The 19,660-nt window shown below is 42.8% G+C and overlaps 1 protein-coding gene across 1 annotated transcript in view; it reads right to left on the bottom strand.

Annotated features, from left to right (window-relative positions):
- The window catches only part of LOC310877364 (leucine-rich repeat and fibronectin type-III domain-containing protein 2), a gene marked incomplete at its 3' end in the record, with an annotated part of 161,845 nt that overhangs the window by 60,170 nt on the left and 82,015 nt on the right, over positions 1 to 19,660 (bottom strand). The window contains exon 2 of the mRNA XM_083791189.1: positions 11,609 to 11,721. The remainder of the gene's footprint in view (positions 1 to 11,608; positions 11,722 to 19,660) is intronic.

Below are 19,660 nucleotides of genomic sequence, written 5' to 3'. Positions count from 1 at the left end.
CCGTAAGCGACATTGAGAATGGATGAATTACCAGAAGCATGAAAGGAATGATACAGGAATGGCAAAATACTAAAGTTGATGTTTAATATAATCAATAAAGTAAGCATGAGCCTCATTTGTACATTTCAGCATGTTTGGGATTGCACAAGCGAGATATTCGGCTTATTTGTTCATGCTGATTGATATTCGTTGCACCTGACGAGGTGTTACTAAAGTTTGGATGTCATATTGAGCCAGACAATTACATTTAAATTGAATGTACCATGGAATATCTGAAGATGATAATAGTCAATGTTTACTGTTCATCACTTGACCATGCACCAACAGACCATGCACCATGCTCTCACTGTTGAATAACTTAGTCAGACAGACACATTAAATTCCTTCGTAGTAATGGTATTATGTGTCTCTCTCTCTCTCTCTCTCTCTCTCTCTCTCTCTCTCTCTCGCACGCACGCACGCACGCGCACACACACGCACGCACGCACCATTCTTCTCTTTTCATTATCCTGGATACAAAAAGCAATACAACAATGCATGGTCTAACAATGGTAAGGCATTACTGCGGTGCAATCTGTATGCTTAGCAAGTCCCTGCATGTGCTGCTAACACAGCACCATCCGCTTTAGCCTACGTCATTACATCGTCTTTACTGTAGTGGGAGAATTGTTTTCCTTCATTCTTTCACAATGGGCTACAGAGATATGGGGAGTATATGTCTATGTTCCCTCATTATATTGTTCGCCTGGCAACCAGCAGACTGATGGAACAAGCACTGAGCCCCGTCAAAATGTGGTATTGCCACTTAACCAACTGCGAGTTTATACCCGTTGCTCAATTTTTCATATTATTCAAATCCATGCACATGGAACTGTAATTTTATATGCGGTACCATGCTGCTATTTTTTATTCGCTGGATATGATTCCCCACCTGTAAGAGAAAAAAATATTGGTTTTGTAGTGCTACCTATCAACGGAAAGAAAAAGAGAAAAAGAAGAAAAGAAAGACTTTGTATATATGGATTGTCTTCCTTTATTATTAAGTTCCTATAATTAACCTGCTCTGTGTGATTGTGTTCCTTAACTTCCTTTCCTCTCTTTGTCCATGAAGAAGAAAATATCATACAGTTGCATACCACTGTCAAAAGGGTAAAACGCAAGAAAGATCAAAGCTTACTTCTGTTTCAGTGCTTGAGCTAAGAAGATGCTAAATGTGAGCTTTTGTGGTAATGGTGCTGAGCTTTGACTGGATATCAGCTGAGCTGTGTATTTTGCTGATCGGTCTATGCAATGGGCTCTGTAGCAAGGGACAGTAAAGAGCTGGTTTTCATCAAAGTTTCCCTTACGTAAATCTGTATAGCACCAGAAACCATTCACCTGCTTGTCTAATATTGGTATAACTCTGGGCGGGCTGTTGTCCGAGATCACTCCCTACTGATTATATGCCATTTTATGTGTACATAGTGATAATAGTTGGACTCATCCCACAATGCATTGTGAAAAGTAGGGTACCACCGTCACTATTGCAAATCCTGACTTATACCATCATGCATTTGGCTGAAATGAAAGGATTTTAGACTATAGTGCATGGGAGTAAAGAGTAGTGAATGAATGAGTGATTTCGGACACAGTTTTGTGGGGACGCACACACCAGGCGCGTCACCACCATTCACTGTGAGTATGTCGCGACTCGCGACACCCCCACTCTCACAGATAGCTGATTTCAACCCCTCCCCACTTTTGACCACCCGATTGACTGTTTCTTTTTACTTAACGTCAGCAACAACTCTGTTTTCCCTATAAGAAAGATTATTGGCCCATTTAAGATTGATTGAACGGCCATTTTTGCCTAGCCAAAGCATGCCTACCTGGGTATTTTGGCAGGGAATAGGCTAAAAATAGAATAAATATATAAATAAAACGCCAAATTCGGCGTGCGAGCATCGTCCCCTCTCCACGCTCATCCCCCCTACCTTCAGATGCCCTGTTACACCCCTGGCATGCACAAGCGCGCACACACGCACACACGAGCGCACACGCACACGCACACGCACACACACATGCACACACACCCTGTTCCAGCTGGCTCTTTTAGATAGGCCTTACCAGATACAAAGAAAACTGGTGTAGGGACCTATGGTACAAACCTAAGTTGCGAACCTACTGCAAAGGACATAAACTGTAGAACCTTATGTGAAGTATAATTTAAACAAAAGACAACGATCTCTTTGTGCTCAAATAAGGTCAGGAACATTACCATTAGCACTGGAGACTGGCAGGTTTAATGCCACCCCTGAAGATGAGAGATATTGTCTGTTCTGTGATCTAGATGAAATTGAAAACGAAGTTCACTTTTTGTTTTACTGCTCTAAATACGATGACTTAAGGGATATTTTGGTTAATAAGATGTCTTCTATATGTGGGGATTTCCTAGATTGAAATGACTATGTAAAAATGGAGATATGTTTTGCCAAAGGGACTTTCGTTGTAACAGATTTTATCTGTCAAGCTTGGGAAAGAAGACAGAGTACTCTGTATACATCTGAGGTGTAATATAATTAATTATGTAATGTAAACATGCTGTAAAATGCATAAATTATGTAATGTAAAACATGCTGTAATTGCAAATGTAAAATGGTGTCTTATAAACCCATGAGGGTTGGGCACAAGGGGTGCATGACACGGAAATAAATACATAGATTGATAAATAAATCAATCAAATCAATCAATCAACCAGCCATACAATTAAAATAGCCCAGACACTTATAAATGGCACGTACGTTCATTATATTTGTTGATAGAACGCCCAAAGCCTCCCATCTTTGTGATTAATTTAAGTGGGACCACAGCAGGATAATTTGTATTCCTCAAACTCTGCTTAACTCTGTTATCCTGCCTGTCACTGCAGTTTTAGCAGTGACAGGACGTTACAGCCAGTGTTGGCATGCCAACTGCTCACTGGAGCCCAGATGACGACATTTCCGATCTATCTCAAATTTTTACGAGTTTGTATTATATTTATAGCAGTCGCAGATCTACAAGCTGACAATGTTTGTTTGTTTATTAAGGATCCCCCATCTACACAAACACCATATGGAGATTCCTCTTATGGGCTAAAAAAAAAAATTGTTGGATGTAGCAAAATGTTAGCCTGGTAAACCATGCCAGTCGTGTGAATTCATATTATCATGTGCCTGTCAATCACAGGGCCCTGAGCACAGACAGACGCTGATCCACTTTTTGGATTCTACAAAACGACGTCCACTCAGTGGGACAGACCTAGAGAAGAGACATGGGGGGCAGTGGCTCAGGGGTAGAGTGGCCAGTAGGTTCCCAGTTCAATCCCGGGCTCCCCCAGAGTTAGTGTCGAAGTGTCCTTGAGCAAGACTCTGAACCCCTAATTGCTCCCGATGAGAAGGTGGTGGTGCTTGCGTGGTTTCCGCCGCCATCGGTGTGAATGGGTGAATGCAATGCACACTATGTAAAGCACTTTGGAAAAGCACTATGTAAATGCAGCATTTACCATTTACACAAAAAATTCATTCAACATGTTATGAGCTTGTACCTCCACTTAATTGTTTCCACACATATTTCTTATAATAATTGTCTCCACCAGGCCGAAGGCATGAGGGGAGAGTATGTTTTGCACTCCGTCCGTATGTCCTTCCGTCCGTGTGTCCTTCCGTCCGTCCGTTATCAGCTAATCTCCGGCACCGTTGGGTTGGCCCAATCCATGCCAAACTTTGCACACACACTCCCTGGATGCCAACGACGAACCTCTGCCCCAAATATTCCTCAACGGCCTGTTATAGCGCCACCATGAGGCCAATTTAGGCAAGACACATTTCTGTAGATTACTCGTACACATTTTATCCATACATTACACCATTCGGTATACGCTATCTCCATAGTCACATTGCTTATGTTAGTCGCACAGATTTCATCCAAATCTCATGCAAATCGGTCCACATGATCTCTGAGGTCATGTGATCAAGACGAGTCTGTTGGATTTCTCAGATTCTACACTGATTGGCTTACACACTCTCTATAGTCATGTGTTCAAGACGGATCTGTCCGATATATTATTTTCCATACTAATTGGCTAACATTGGCTTTCAACGTTTGCAGGATTGGCCCGTTTTGAACAAAAAGCCTCAAATCATCCAATTGCCATCCAAGGCTAGAAGAAATGGCACCCTTTTCACATTGGCCTATTATAGCGCCACCAGGAGGCCACAACCTGACCTGCCCTGGTGGAGACCTGTGCCGATGGGCACTTTATCTAGTTTACTGTAATTTCATAATGCAAGTCAATGCATGTGGCTCTGGTGAGGCTAAAACCTTGCCAAAATGTGGAGTCCTGCATCAGGGAGATATGTGATACAGATAGACGACTGAATTCACAAGCTGGCCACATAATGTCTGAGATCCACATTGGAGACACACCATGCCCATGTGGATCCCAAGATCAACGATTCGATTTGTAAAAGATTTACCAGGCATGATATAGTAGAAGTAGAAATTCTACAAGAGTAGAAAACAAATACTTTAGCCTTGACATGTGATGCAATATGGGCAGAGAAACTGTCCTGAAGGAATAAGACCAGAACGCCACAGACCCTATACATTTATATCCATTCCTTTGATACAAAGTATCAAAGGAATATGGTATAATATTATGGTAGATACAAAGCTACCATATAGCTCATAACTCCCAGTATATATATCATATATCCACTTGAAACGATTTACAAGGACACAGTAGCAAAGTTAATATAGCAAATAATAAAGAAGAGCACTTAGAAGTTGTGCGACAGCATACCTTAATTTGTGCCAAGGGCCTTCTTGGCCTGCCTCATACACTGCAATAATGCCAGTACATTTATGGAGGGCTCTGTGGAAGGCTGTTAACAGGCGTAGGTGAGAGCAAGAACCTTGCACTTGGCAATTTCCAGCAGCCGCAGCCACTCACATGGATAATGGCGGCGTTATCACGGTCCTCCGTGGACAGAGATATCAAGATCTTGACACACATACTGTATTGCACCGGCAAAATTCATGACATCTGCACTGCTGAAGATGAAAGCCAGAGTGTGGTGCACTTTCGGGAATAGATGTACAGTAACGAGAGCCTTGGGGCCTGCCTTAATGAGGAGCATTAGTGTAGCGCGATAGGGTTCTCAGCCACAGTGCGGATGGATGAGGGTGCAGCCTGTTGGTTTGTCAGGTAGAGGATGCTCTCACCTCTAGCACCAGGAAACCCTTGATTTATTCGGCTGTGGAATACAGGAACAGCAGATGCGACCAGATTGTGATGTTGACAAGTGCAATCAATAGATTGCATGGTGATATGAACTCGGACCCGTTATTTTTGGATGCCCCACCGTGTTGTGACGGGAGGATGTTGTACAATATTCTGAAATGATGCATACCGGTAGTATATCAGCTTGTTATCCACGTAAGCCGTATTTATTCATTGTCTTGTTGTGAAAAGCCAAGTCTACACACTCACAGCGAATCTCAAAGTTGTATGCAATTGTATAATGGCCAAAATAGGGACGCCAAGTTGAAAATGGCTAATTTCACTCTGTAAAAATGTACCTGTAAATCAACACTCACACCACACAAACTTTGCTGTGCAGGTTAACAGTGCTGATGAAGTACTGCAACAGTATAGCCTTCAGAACATTGTGTGCATTTAGTTACAACACTTCATTAGTGAAATTGCCAAGCTTATTTCAACTAAATTACTCTACCTGGTAATATTCCTTTACTGTATGTGTTATTGTGAACCTTTCCAATTACGACTGCACTGTTTCATAGTTCCCGTCTCAGGTTTTCACTAGGGACAGATTTGTTACAGGGCAATAACAATTACAGCAGATATTTAGTTCAGCTGTGGAGTCTTTCTTTTTATATCTCATCTATGAAGTCAATTTGCACTTCACCTCTTTCATTGCTCTCTGTTATTTCGGGCCTTCCAGTCTTCCAGAAATAAATAATTATTATTCTAAAACATTTAGTTCCATTGCTTGATTCTGATTTGAGTTCCATTGTAAAATACTCAAACACGCTATAAGGCCCACATGTGTCAGTATCACTCCACCAACGTCTTTCTATTCGCTTACAATATTCACCGTAATATTCCATATGTATTAATATAGCTTTATGAATGTATTAACATTTGGGATTTAATTTTTGGCCGGGCACGGGTTGGGCACATTAGTATAATTATAAATCAATTTGGATCGGTCATATATAGAAAATAAAGTAGTATAAAGTATAAATAAAAACGATCCAACTACCCTGCCCTACAAAGCCAAAGTGCAGTAACTATATGTTTTTGGACACACCGACTTATTTGTGTATCCCAAAGGTCAAATTAGCCTTCATCATTTTGGATAAACAATTACCTCAAGAACATATTTACGATTAGTGTAATATCACTTATTTGCAGATATCTCATTTCGCTGACCAGTTAGCAGTTAGAACACTTTAAAACCCATTATTGGCCAATTAACTGTCTCAATTAAAACCCTTCCTTGTTCCAACTTTCTTGTAGAAGTGTTCCTTTCTTCTCTGTTCTGCCTTTCCTATTCTAACTCCTGTTCTAAGCCCAAATGAAAACGGAGGTGCAGTATAACAGGACAGCTTCAAACATCTTCAGAAACAATTGTTGGGTGAGTACAGTACAGTACAGTACAGTACAGTACAGTACAGTACAGTACAGTACAGTACAGTACAGTACAGTACAGTACAGTACAGTACAACACAACATCAAGCCTGTCAGCAGAGCTTGGATTGTTAATTGGAAATTGCTATGCTCATTGCTCACTGAACCTGGTGCTATTTATTGCATGCTGTACAGTACCTAATGCACTAACAAGGTTTAACTTGCCTCTATTCGTTCCAGTTGTTTCGTAGTGTAAAATATTGTACCACCAGCCAAAGATGTCCATGAATGAAATTTTGTTGTATTCATCTCACAGGGTAAAGGAAGAAAAACTAAAAACAAATGAATGTGGTGTCTCTGTTTTGGACTGTGGTTAAGAGGCCAGCCAACACACCTTTGGCTTCTAGATCACAGAATTGGCCCGAGCCTTTAGTGTTGTTCCCTCACTGGCTCGTTTGGAGGAAAAGCCTCGATTTGTCTTGTGCCTGAATAACTTGGAAATAATGCCATTCAATTTGGCAGGCCGTTTTTTTGGATCAACAGCCATTCTCCTATCTCCTTAGACTGGTCTCCAAGGTGCATTCTGTGGATGTAATTAAGAAAGCTTAGGCTGGTTTCACAATGAAGCACACACGACTCTCGTCATCTCCGCCAAACAGGCAGAGATAGTGGGATGCGTGCGTGCGTGCGTGCGTGCGTGCCTGTCCACATAGCTAATGTCGTAGACCACTATGGGCAATTATGTATATTTATTGTGCATGCTGCCAGCAGACCAAGGACATGAATTCCTGAATATTTTTTCAAATCGGTCAACAACTATGCTATTTTTGTGAATTCATAATCACAATTCGCAGAACAATAATCCCTCCAGGCTATGGAGATACGCATCCTGCAAGGCTAGTATGGACCAACTTACTAGCAGTGGTGGAAAAAGTACTCACATTTCGTACTATACTCTGTTACAAAAGTATTCACATACAAATATACTGTAGGCCTACTTAAGTACTGAAGCATGTCCCATTTCAAAAGTTTCCAAATGCATAGGCCTACTGTATATAAAAAAGCTGATCTACAAGCTCACGTGTCACATTGCAGCACGTTGTGAGCTTGTAGATCGGCTATTTTCAAATTAATATTTCAAAGTAATATTCAGTTGTTAATGTTAATGTTTTGAAATAATAATCAAACAATTGTATTTGGTTCTGAGATGTACAGTAGACAGTAGTGCATGGCATAGATGTAAAAGTATTTAAAATTGGAAGTACTCCAGTAAAGTAAAAAAAAAGAAAATAACTCAACATTAAGTACAGTACAGTAATACCTACTTTACTTTACACCACTGCTTACTAGCCACTTTAAAACTCCTGTCCTCCGGGCGGAAGACTGAAAGAATGAAATGCCACCTCATCCAACTTGCATTGTAGTTCTACGCAGAATCTATGCACGTACAAAAAGCACACAACGCTCATTATGTTCTAAAGACAGAACAGCTGAAATACCGTTTCACTGAGATTGTGCATGTTGATGCGAAACAGTTTCATGATGAGCCAATGATGCCAGTACGTGACCACTATATGTACTTTACGCGTGGTCACAGATATTGAGCTTCGTGCGGACATGCCCAGACAAATGTACAGTATGCCGCGGTCAACTATTGCGTCATTTTAGTCCACACACAGAGGAGTCAGCAGTCCATTAATCTGGACTATTTTAGGACAAGGCTATAACATTGTAACATGTTTGTCTTTAGTAATGACAACAGGCCACAATATGTTTCTGTCTTTGCATTCCCTATCCAAAGATTTGTCTCCATACAGCCTGTCTACTCTGATATAGCACACTAATGATGTAACAACTGTACTTCATTATGTCCCTTATCCCCCTCATTAACCCATGTCTTTTTTTTATAAACACATACACACACATACACACACAGAACATTGTCCAGAAGGAGCGAGTGCATTCTCCGGCAGCAGGCAATCAGACGCGGCGCTGCCGGGGGAGGGAGGGGCGGCACCTGCCGGGGGAGGTGGGGGGGATTATGACATTCCTCTGCCGCTCCGTTCGACGCCGCAACTGCCGCGACATTGCCGGTTAGAAATCACCTGTCTCTTCCCTGTGAGGTTAGGGTACCGTTAGGGTTGGGGTTTGTGGTAGGGCGTCAGCCTAAAACTCACCCGTGGCTCCTGGCATGCGCTGCCGGTTACTACTCAGCGATGGCTTCCCTGTGAGGTTAGGGTTAGGGTATGAGGGGGCTTTCGGACTGATGCCGCCGAGAAACACTGCCGCGGATGTTGTCGGCAATTGGCGGAGACTCCGTGGCTAATGCCACTGCCGTAAAACTTTTGAGTGGTGCAACCACTCCAAGGAACAGCAATGTCCCTATGGGACTATGTGACTATGTCCTGATGTTTAGAGTACCAGTAGGGGCAAATGTGGCGCTGTTGTGCCAGAAACAGAGAGAGAGAGAGATAGTGTTGCACTGTTGCCTGCTAATTACGCAGGGGGAGAAGGGAGTTGCACCACTCAGTTCACACATGTGTGATTTTTATGGCATAGGCAGCTCCCGGCAGGATCCACCAGGAAAAACTAGGCACGACATGAAACTAATTCATTAGAACGATAGAGAGAGAGAGGTGTGTGTGTGTGTGTGTGTGTGTGTGTGTGTGTGTGTGTGTGTGTGTGTGTGTGTGTGTGTGTGTGTGTGTGTGTGTGTGTGTGTGTGTGTGTGTGTGTGTGTGTGTGTGTGTGTGTGTGTGTGTGTGTGTGTGTGTGTGTGTGTGTGTGTGTGTGTGTGTGTGTGTGTGTGTGTGTGTGTGTGTGTGTGTGTGGTGCAGACGACCAGAAAGAGACTCCAGAGTGAGCGACGTTTGCGCTACTGTATGCCGAATTGAAGTGGACTCGGCCCCAGATTTATTTTCCTTCCCTGGAAATAAAAACGTCTGGGTTTCCGAGGCTACAGACAGGCAGAACGATGGAGGCAGGTAGAGCAATCTACCTCCTGAGCAATCTAATCTCCTGGTGGAGGTTTGCGCTCTGCTGAGTGCAACGTTCTAGTCAAAATCAGATTCATAAAACAGGCTAAATGTTTAGATTTTACGGGTAACATTTTTCACGTTTCAGTTGATGTGTTTCCCTCAAGACGTGCTCAGCAATGGCATTGTGGCCTATGACTCATTGTCGCTCAGTCCATATAGAGTAATATTCCATGACACGATAGCGTGATATTTTATTATGTTTTTTATTAAGGCATTTCCTGCGTTAGACTAGACTAGCAATGCATTTACACCGTTTCTTAAAAAAGGTCAATGCAGTGAGAGAAACCAGGTTTATAGGTCAGATTTCTGTTTAGCCTTGTTTATCTGAACTCTAGGGCTCTCAATGTGGAAAACTGTTCTTAAAACTGCCTACCGTGCCATAGGGGGGAAAGAAAACAAACTAATTACAAGCACACCTATACTGACACTGAAGAAATCAACTCAATATGTATTTCAGATTTCTTTTGTATTTAGTTCCAAGCCTCTTAATCGTTGTATTTCATTTTGCCTATAGGGCACAAGCAGCAACTCCTTGCCTCGTTCACCTGAACTCATCCTTATCTGCTTCCTCCCACTCAAGAAGAGAAATTGAAACAAAGGCGGATTAGCTCGATGTGTGGCACCCCAGCAAACCTGTACCAAACCGCTACAGATGTCATGGCAGCTTTGTCCCATGGGATAACGGGGTAGGTGGGGTGGGCAATGAGCTCTGCAGCAAGAAAGATGCCAATTTCCCAAAGGACGATCGAGTGCGAGAATGAGAAAGCGGTGCGAGAGAGAGGGGGGACTACGACGGACTTTGTGGAGATAACTTAAGGTCTTAATCCAACTTTGTAAAATGAGAGCGCTGAGTGTTCAGGCTGAAAGTTCAGGCTGAAAGTGATTTATATCTTCTAATCACTGTGGTACAGACAGCTCAACCGCTGGCAGAAGAGATTTCATTTGACATATAAAGAAAAATCAAGAATAAAAATGACATGGTCAGGCTTAATTTAGAGTCAACTTTAAATCTGACACTTTCACCTTAACCTTAGAATCCACATCTTTTGAAAGTCAGTTGCAAAAGTTATATTCAGAGATTATAACCTAGAGGAGGACTTTCGAATTTGAAACTACAGATACAGGAAGCGGCTACGCGTGGTTGACCAACCAATGGTGTTACTTCATCAGTTGACATTCAGTTTAGCAGAAAACTGTCAGGATTTAGAAGCCTTTTTTATCGGCCTCAGGTCTAAATGGGTTAAGTTTAGTGTTCAAATGATTAATATTACATGCACGCATTCAATTCAATTCACTCACCGCCTCCCTCCTCTTCCCCTCTCTCTCTCAATGCATGCTGCTCATGGGGACAATATGCAATTAGCTACAACTAGCCAAACTGATGATAACAATTGCTTGCGATTATGAAAATGCATGAGGTTGGGGAGGTGGGGCTTTCAGTGGTGATTTGGATCACAAAAAAAAGTGAAAATGGTAAGTAAATGGTGCATTTATATAGTGCCTTTATCCAAGGCGCTTTACATAGATTTTGCATTACATTCACCCATTCACACACACATTCATACACCGATGGCAGCGGAAACCATGCAAGGCACCAACCAGCACATCAGGAGCAATTAGGGGTTCAGTGTCTTGCTCAAGGACACTACGACACTAACTCTGGGGGAGCCCTCGGGTTCGAACTGGCAACATTGCGGTTACCATCCAGCCACTCTACCCCTGAGCCACCGCCGCCCCTTGAACAAAATAGATTACGGTAGTAGGTTGTATCTGTAATCTCTCCATCATCTCTCTATCATTATTTTCTGGATCAGAGGTCTGGGGGCTTGTGTGTGTGTGTGTGTGCGAGAGAGAGAGCATGTGTGCTCTCTAAAACATTGTGCATTTAAGTACTTACAGTAGTAGAGGTGTTGTTGTTCTTGTTAGGTCAGGTATCCATACTCATTCATGTCATGAACGTGGGGCTCCTACAGTCACACTGTTTGTCACTGTTTGTGGCCCTCAAGTCACCTGCAAAAAAAAAGAAATCAAACAAAACTCTGAGTTAAAACGATCTGTTGCAATCTTATCTCATCTTGAAAGGCTTCCGGCCAGAAAGGCAGTTCTTTGATGCTGCCAATTGGACCTTTTCACAGTCTGCAGCCATTTTGACAAAGCCAATATTGATAGCTTTTGGTGACACATGAAGTTAATTTTACTTCCTTTTCATCCCTAAATTTCCTAAATTTGTGATTTGAAGTTGCCCTCAGCAACGTCATATAGCAATCGAACAGGACTCTCATGGTCGATTATAGGAGTGGGAGTGTCAGTGGTGATAATGGTATATATAGGCTTTCGGCCAAATACCGATTTCAGGAGCCAGGAGCTTAAACCTGGAATCAATGTGTAACTCTACAGGTCGGCACTGCAGGATAACATTCAACAACTGTGGAAACTCTTAAAAATACCGGAGGGGAAAATCAGCTCGAGAGAGAGAGTGGTTCCTTGATGTAGTGCTCTATATATATATACGGTACAGGGTCCCGTAGCGGTCCAAAAAGAAGTGTCTGTAACTGTGAGAGTGTATACCGTACATTTGTAGTTGTACATTTGAGAATTAACGTAGATTGGGGTCCCAGAAAAAAGGGCGTGGCCTATAATGCATATCAAACTGAGCGATCCTTGAAATTAAAAGAATGTTGAGAAATCCTGAACCAAACTATACTGGAACCCCCATCTACACTTTAATGTCCTCTGTGCTGATTGAACTGCAGTGTTCATGTACTGTAACAGACCAGTCTGTCCATCTTAAACCTCACGCGATTGGCTTCTCCTCTACCTTATTTCTCTCTTAGGGCAAAATATGACCAATCAGAAATGAGTCCAGTGGGTTAACAATGGCCATAGCCACTTGCCCAAATGTGATGGCATCATGGCCTCATCACATTTGTGATGACTGCTATGGCAGTTTTTAGCCCAACGAGTGTTTTTTTGTGCAAAACAAATGCTTGGAATGTATTCAGAATCATGAAAACCCCCTAGTATGACCCGTCACATGCTACTTAAAGCAGAATGAAAATTTGAAAATGTTGCCTTATCATAGGTTGTTAATTAATGGTACCCCAACTTTCAGCAGCTGTCACATATTCTCAGAGGGAAACTGAGTTTCAACCTTTGTGAGATGTGTTACTACTAGACCCCTTTTATTATTACAAAGAAACACATCGGTGAATACATTATTCTGATAATATCCCCTGACTCATAGGATGACAGTGGAGACAACGAGGTTTCCACAATGTTTATCTTAGGCCACAACAACCCTACTGTACAACACTGGCTCCAGGCAGCGCAGGCGGAGAGGTGAATAAACAGAAGACCATTTTCAATTCCCACAGCAATTAATGCTTTGTTTGTCTTTGAGCTAAACCAAGGCTCTTCCCAAGGTCTATCCCGTCAAAGAGTCTGCACCGCCACGGCAAACACCTCAAGGGGGGAAAATAAATAAATAAACATAAAATAACCACCTACAACAGAGAGGTGGGCAACAGAGAGGAGAGGCATAATTGGGTTCAAATTAGAGGTGTGAACTAATCAATGTAATAGATTTGACCTTGCAGGCCAACAGGGCCTCGACTGTTAATTAGATGAATCGATTAAGGTCATTATTTAAAAGAATCTATTACAATCGTTGTTTATAAAATATAGTTTTGAGTGCTTCTTGACTATTGGATGAATTAAGACAGGTACCATTCCCTGGGTTTGTAGCTATATAAAAACATTCATTGCAATCATAGCTATGGCAGTCGAATGTAATTTATCCATTGCCCAATTAATGGCGATTAACGGCAATACACTGGCACACACTGAAGTCCGATTGTTCGATCACCGACACACTCTCCATTAAACACTCGTGTTTGTGCTTGCCTGAGTTTGTCTGATCGCCTGATAGATCTGCAGTGTATTAGTCATCTCCTCTGCCATGGTTATCTGAGTACAAATTGTCTATTGGGAATACAGTACATCGGAATTAATGAGTAAGAGTAATTTGAATCCCCTTGACGGATTGGAAGGGCAGGTGTGCTCGTGCTGAATTATGAAGAATGGTGCAATAACTCAGTGATTAATTCCGCAAACATGGCGAGATGTGTTTGACAATTTCAGATGCAACGCTGCACTAATCACACGGAAAACTGTGTGCTTTGAAAAACAATAAATATACAGTAATATACAAGCTTGTGGCAAGCTAAAATCCTTGAAAAGTATGCATAACTCTTGCATCTTACTAAACATTATACCATAGCAAGAACAAATTACATAAGTGTCATTGACTGGGTATTTATAAATCTGTGTAAACACAAGTCTATTCCCGAGGATGTGCACACTCAAAGTATTTGCATACTCTGAATTATGTGCTGCGTAGACAGTATATGCTTATTTAAACTTAGAGAGGAGGGTGCCACTGTCATGTGCAGAGAGAGAGAGAGAGAGCGAGAGAGAGAGGTGAACGAGTCCCAACTTACACAGTAAGTATAATTATGCCATGCCATGCCAAGCCAATGCCATGCCATTGTAAGTATAATTATAAGTATAATATGCCATTGCTAAAGGAGGCTGCTTTTCGTTTTCGGCTACCCAAGGCAGTAGCCATGCAGTGGGAAATCAGCTTGGGATGGGCACATTATTAAATTAAATAAATATTAAATATAATTTTTGTGTCATCACAGACCCCCCGCAGACCCCAGGTGTGACCGCTGTGTGTGACAACCCGGTCATTTACGACCCAACGTGGAATCATTGCCACCCACACAACCATGAGAAGTTGATGTTCAAGCTGTTTGAGTTAAATGCTCATGTGTCCTATAACCTGGTTGGATTAGAACATTGCATGTGTCAATCTGCTTGCTAGTGCTATGACACATGCATCAAATGATCTGGGTACATCAATTGTACATACATTTTGTTTGATTGTATTGTTCAACTTTTTGCTTTGACGTATGTTTTCTCATGCCAATAATGCCATTTGAATGGAAATGAATTGCTATGAAGATGATATCCAAAAAGCCCTCCCATTCAACACAGTGAAGGATCGGACATTTCTCTGAGTGGCGTACAGTACAGTGTGTACAGTATATAGCCAGCAGGCAGCTAAAGATGATCCCATAGCTTGCAGCCAGGTCTGTATCCACGGCGACGGATCCCATAGCCCCAAAGCCTGTCACCCTTTTTCATTCAAACCAATGAAAACGCCACGGGCGCTCCCCTTTTCCGTTGTGCGTTGCTCTACAAGCTGGTAAAAAAGAAGCATTGTAGTAGATGTCTCAATACACTGCTACTGTACCTAGACGTGTTACACGTTATATCAGTAGAATATCCTCCCCAAATCCCATTGCAAAAACCCAGCGGCGGCGGTATGCGAGGCGTTCCAGAGCGTTCTTTACATCCTTCATTTTGCAATCACGCCATTGTCAAGTACACCTCTGCTTTGATTCCTGCAACACAATGTGGATAATGAGATTACCAGGCCTTTAAGCGGTATCCTCTGTTTGCCTTCCTACCCACCTAAGCGTGGCACCCACGGGTGTCATGTAAAGGGCTCGTCGTTGTCAGAGAGACAAGCGTGAAGCTCGCAGAAGTTCAACCGGAATCCAGACAGTTACAATTTCATGCTCTATAATTGAAACAAAGACATCAGCGCATGTGTCGCGCAGGTCATCTCGCAGCTGTCGGTCTAGATTACGTTCAATATAGGCGAGCGGCAGTGTGTTACAGCCGTACGGGACCACTCAAGAGGCTGTGTTCAGCGTGCGAAGCCTGTGACTTCTAAGAGCCTGGACCTAATTATAACCGTCAATTAGTCGAGTTGTAGCAGGTCCCATGCTATTTCCAGTAGCCATGTTCTCATATGTTGCAGTGCTGCAGTGCTCATTGCACGCGGTACCACATGAATGGATGTGCACGTGCGTACCAGTGCGCCACCCTCACGTTTCGATCAAAAACAAACATTCACGCCTCTTATCAAAGCTTACAAGTGGCCAAGTGTCACCAGCATGAGTTAACATACAGTAGAAATGTGAGTGATCCCTATAGCTGGATGCATATAGCAATGGTCCATAGTGTGACATGCTAAGTACTGTAGGTGTAGGCATACTGTCAGATGTTCTGAATTCTGAAGCAGCCCAAAGAGAATAATTGTATAACAGTGGCTGATGGAGTTATGAATTTAATTACATCATTATGCATTTACCCTGCATGCGTCTGCCTGCAGGGTAAATGCATAATGATGACACTTATACTGTATAATACTAATACTTGCATAACAGGGATACTACTGTATAAGTTATACAGTAGTATCCCCATTATGCAAGTATAGGATAACATTTGATTGTGGGTTAATAAATGGGCCTACATATTAATTAAATCGGTGATCGCTTGCGCGTGCATTTGCGCATGTCATGATAGATTTCACAATGCCACGCCAGACTTTCCGGTCCTTCATTGCCATGCCCAGTTCCTGCTTACTGATGCATGTGTCCCTAGCGATGACATCAGGGAACGACAGTTTTCTACCTCTAGTCTGCTTTGAGGCAGGATTCCAGAGTAGAAGGGAAGACGTGCAAGTGATGTCATTAAAATAGTGTCTCACCAGTTAAAAAGTCACCACTACAACAACAATGTAGGCTAGAGTATATACAAATATATTATATATATATATTGTATATGCATTTAATTAAACATCAAACAATCAAAGCCTAAAGGCCAGAAAACCAGTCAAGCGGTCAATTGATCCTTGTGCAAGGCAATGGCTATGCTGTATATCAGAGTTTCCTTTGACTTTCTCATCTTCCACAAGTCCAGATGCACCTTTTGTGCTCTTTCTCACTGCCTTCATCACCTGAATGAGAATCATCAAAGTGCCGGTGCAGCCAGCGTTCCCTGGCTCTGAATCACATTCAATCCCCCTGTCTGCCAACAGAGCTGTCATAATAACATGACAGGTCTCTGCAGCATGTCGTGACATTCTGTACATTCAGGAGGGGAGATGCATGTGGTGCCATGGCTGCAAATGAGGCATCTCAAAGAGCCGCGAGACGCCGAGGAGGGATGCTATGCAGGGCACGTGCCACTGCCCTGCTGCCGGTGCGGGTTTGATCCGAGCGGGGCGGCCATGCTGGCTGGGCCAGGCCTGACCGTGTTGGGCTGGCCTGGCCCATCCCTTTGAATGCAAATGGAGGTCTGTCTTCAAAGGGTCTCTGGCCACAAAAGTCGCCTCACGTCTTTGGGCCTGGTCGAACATAAGACTTCACTCAGACAGTATTGAGACATCAAAGCAACTTGTACGTCTCAAATGCTGTTAAAGCATCTGTTGTTTGGTATTCTGCTGGCTGCGCATGCATGCAGAGTTTAGTTGGGAATGGGTCTGATCAAACATACCGCAACATTGCAAATGTGAGAGGACAACTGAAGGCACCACAGTTGTGCCTTCTAAGCTTATAAATGAATGCCCAGTGTCAGACTGTATAGCTATCTCCTTTACTTTACCCTTTTTAAATCTCTGCTTTCAACGAATGCAGACGGCAAAACAATCGCAAAAGCTCATACGTCAACATTATTATACTAGAATAATTTCACAGTTGCCATACTGTAGATAAGAATCAGGTATCCATTTTTCAATAATACATATTGGTTCTCTCACGTCTTCCAGCTGTACACACCACCAGGCATGCACACTTTCAGGGCTACATTGCATTATGCATAATCTCTGCAACAAGGCTGGCATGCTTATTGCTTAGCACACCATTACATGGGCTCGCGTGGCTTTGGGGTTTTCACGGCACTGTTGCCGCAACATATAAGGGGAGGTCAAACTACTGTTGCCGCTATCTTTAGCTCTGCGGCAATGTTTGTTCACCTGTTCAGCGAGTGTGTGGATGAATCGCTCAAGCGGGCTTTGCTTTGTAATTCCCTCCATATGAAACAGAAACTTCAGCTCCGAGCACCATTAACCCATTCTGACCGGGCACCCATTTTGGTGTCAGCATCATGTTATGCTTTAGCTATTTAAAAATAGCAGATCTACAAGCTCATATCGCGCCACCGAGTGGCGCGATACGAGCTTGTAGGTCTGCTATTTTTGAAAAATCGAAGAGCGACTGACATTTTTAGAATCTGATCTCAGGTCAGAATGGGTTCATCAGACCAGTGTGTGTCCGGTGGAAACCTCGTATGAATCTGATCTCAGTTCAGAATGGGTTAACTGTTGCCCTGCCTCCACACCCTCGATTTAATCACTGTCATGATGCCTATACGTTTTTTTTCCCTTTCCCTTTGTGGCATGTGGAACAGGGGAGCAGTGAGGGTGGAATATGTTACAGCTTGGTTCAGGTGCTCTGAATGCATTTTGGCTGCCATGAGGTAATGGACATTTGCCGCCTGTGGCTGGAAAAGTGAATATTATTCTAACTTATGTAAAGCACCAGGATTTTCTATCTTGGGTCTGTGGCGAGGTGGGATTCCCGGGAGACAGGAAACGGCGATTGAGAAAAATCACGGTAACCCAACGCGTGACATGAAATTGTAAAAGCGACGCGTGCGCGCACACCGTGGCATGCGATTGAGAGATGTTGGGAGGTGGGGGGGGGGGGGGGGGGGGACAACAACACACAAATGAGAGATCTATGCTGCAGTGCAGCATGCATTGTGCAGCAGCGATGACAGGATGATGCATCGGAGGAGAGAGACGGTGTATTTATAGCCTAATTTGCATGCAAGGAATATGATGAGGCCACATAATTGACTGTGGAGGGACAGCCTGGGAGATCCGTATCATCTCCGTCACGTTGAAACCTCGTATGTCCAAAACTGTCCCCTTATTCAAAAACATCAAAAGTAGCAGATCTACACGCGCAAAAGCCGCGTTTGGAGCTTGTGTATCTGCTATGGGGATCGTCAATGTGTCGTACATGGACAAATGTGTTCGTGGCAAGACTTGACCTTCGTCCGTGGCAAATCTTTTGTTCTTTTATTAATTTTTTTACCTAACATTATAATGTTAGTCTCCAGATTTTCTTCAGAGCGGTCCATCCCTTCAGGCTATGGTACATTAGAATCTCACCCGTGTGTGGCAGCGCTACTGTTTGCTACTACGTGGCTTATTTCTTAAATGTTTTTTTGTGGCTTTCGTCTTTATTTTGTACAGAGGGATAGACAGGAAATGGTGAGGGAACCCTCCTCGAACCCGCACACTGCCAGACTGGATTACCAGCCACAAGGTGCCTGGACCACTGAGCCACGGCCCAGGCCACGCGGCTTATTTCTAACCTATAATGTTTTCAGATACATATTTTAGCGTGCTGATTACGTTTAAAATGAGTAATAATCAGGATGTCAACTTGAATGAGATAGAAATCGGAGTAGTTCTGTAAACACAATCAGCTGTGTTTGGAGGAACGTGCAGTTTTGGGAATCCAACAGGTGAATGAAATCAAGATTAATTCATATTCATAAGGGTAGCGGTAGGTCATCGCACAGCATGTTTTCGTTCAAAGGCTTTTATGGATTTTTTATGTACAAATACACAAAAATGGAAAATGTCCCATTGTTTTTGCATATTGTTAGGTATGCCCTTATGATGACCACCACAGATATGCTCTAAAGGTGTGAAATAGGTATTTTTCCCTACATGACTTTAAGCAATAATTCTCAACATTAGCTAAAAGCTCATTGTTTTACTCCCTATAGCTGTTTTCATTACAAGAACAATTTCTACAAGAAAGTCTCCCCAATTGCCTGCACATACAAGCCGGTCGCTATACGAAACATGTACATTTAGGTTTCTTATTCACTCTATCACATTGTGCTGCTCATCCTTTTTTGTTTCCGATACTGGCATAGAAAATCGCCCCAAATGTCATCAACACCCATCAAAAGCATTTGCCATTTTGTTAGCTTAACAGTGTTCGCTGCCCCCACC

The sequence above is a fragment of the Protomyctophum parallelum genome (assembly GCF_964188405.1).
Source record: "Protomyctophum parallelum genome assembly, chromosome: 20".
NCBI classification, from domain to species: Eukaryota; Metazoa; Chordata; class Actinopteri; order Myctophiformes; family Myctophidae; genus Protomyctophum; species Protomyctophum parallelum.
Note: the sequence above shows the minus strand (reverse complement) of the source record. Positions and strands in the feature narration are given on the sequence as shown.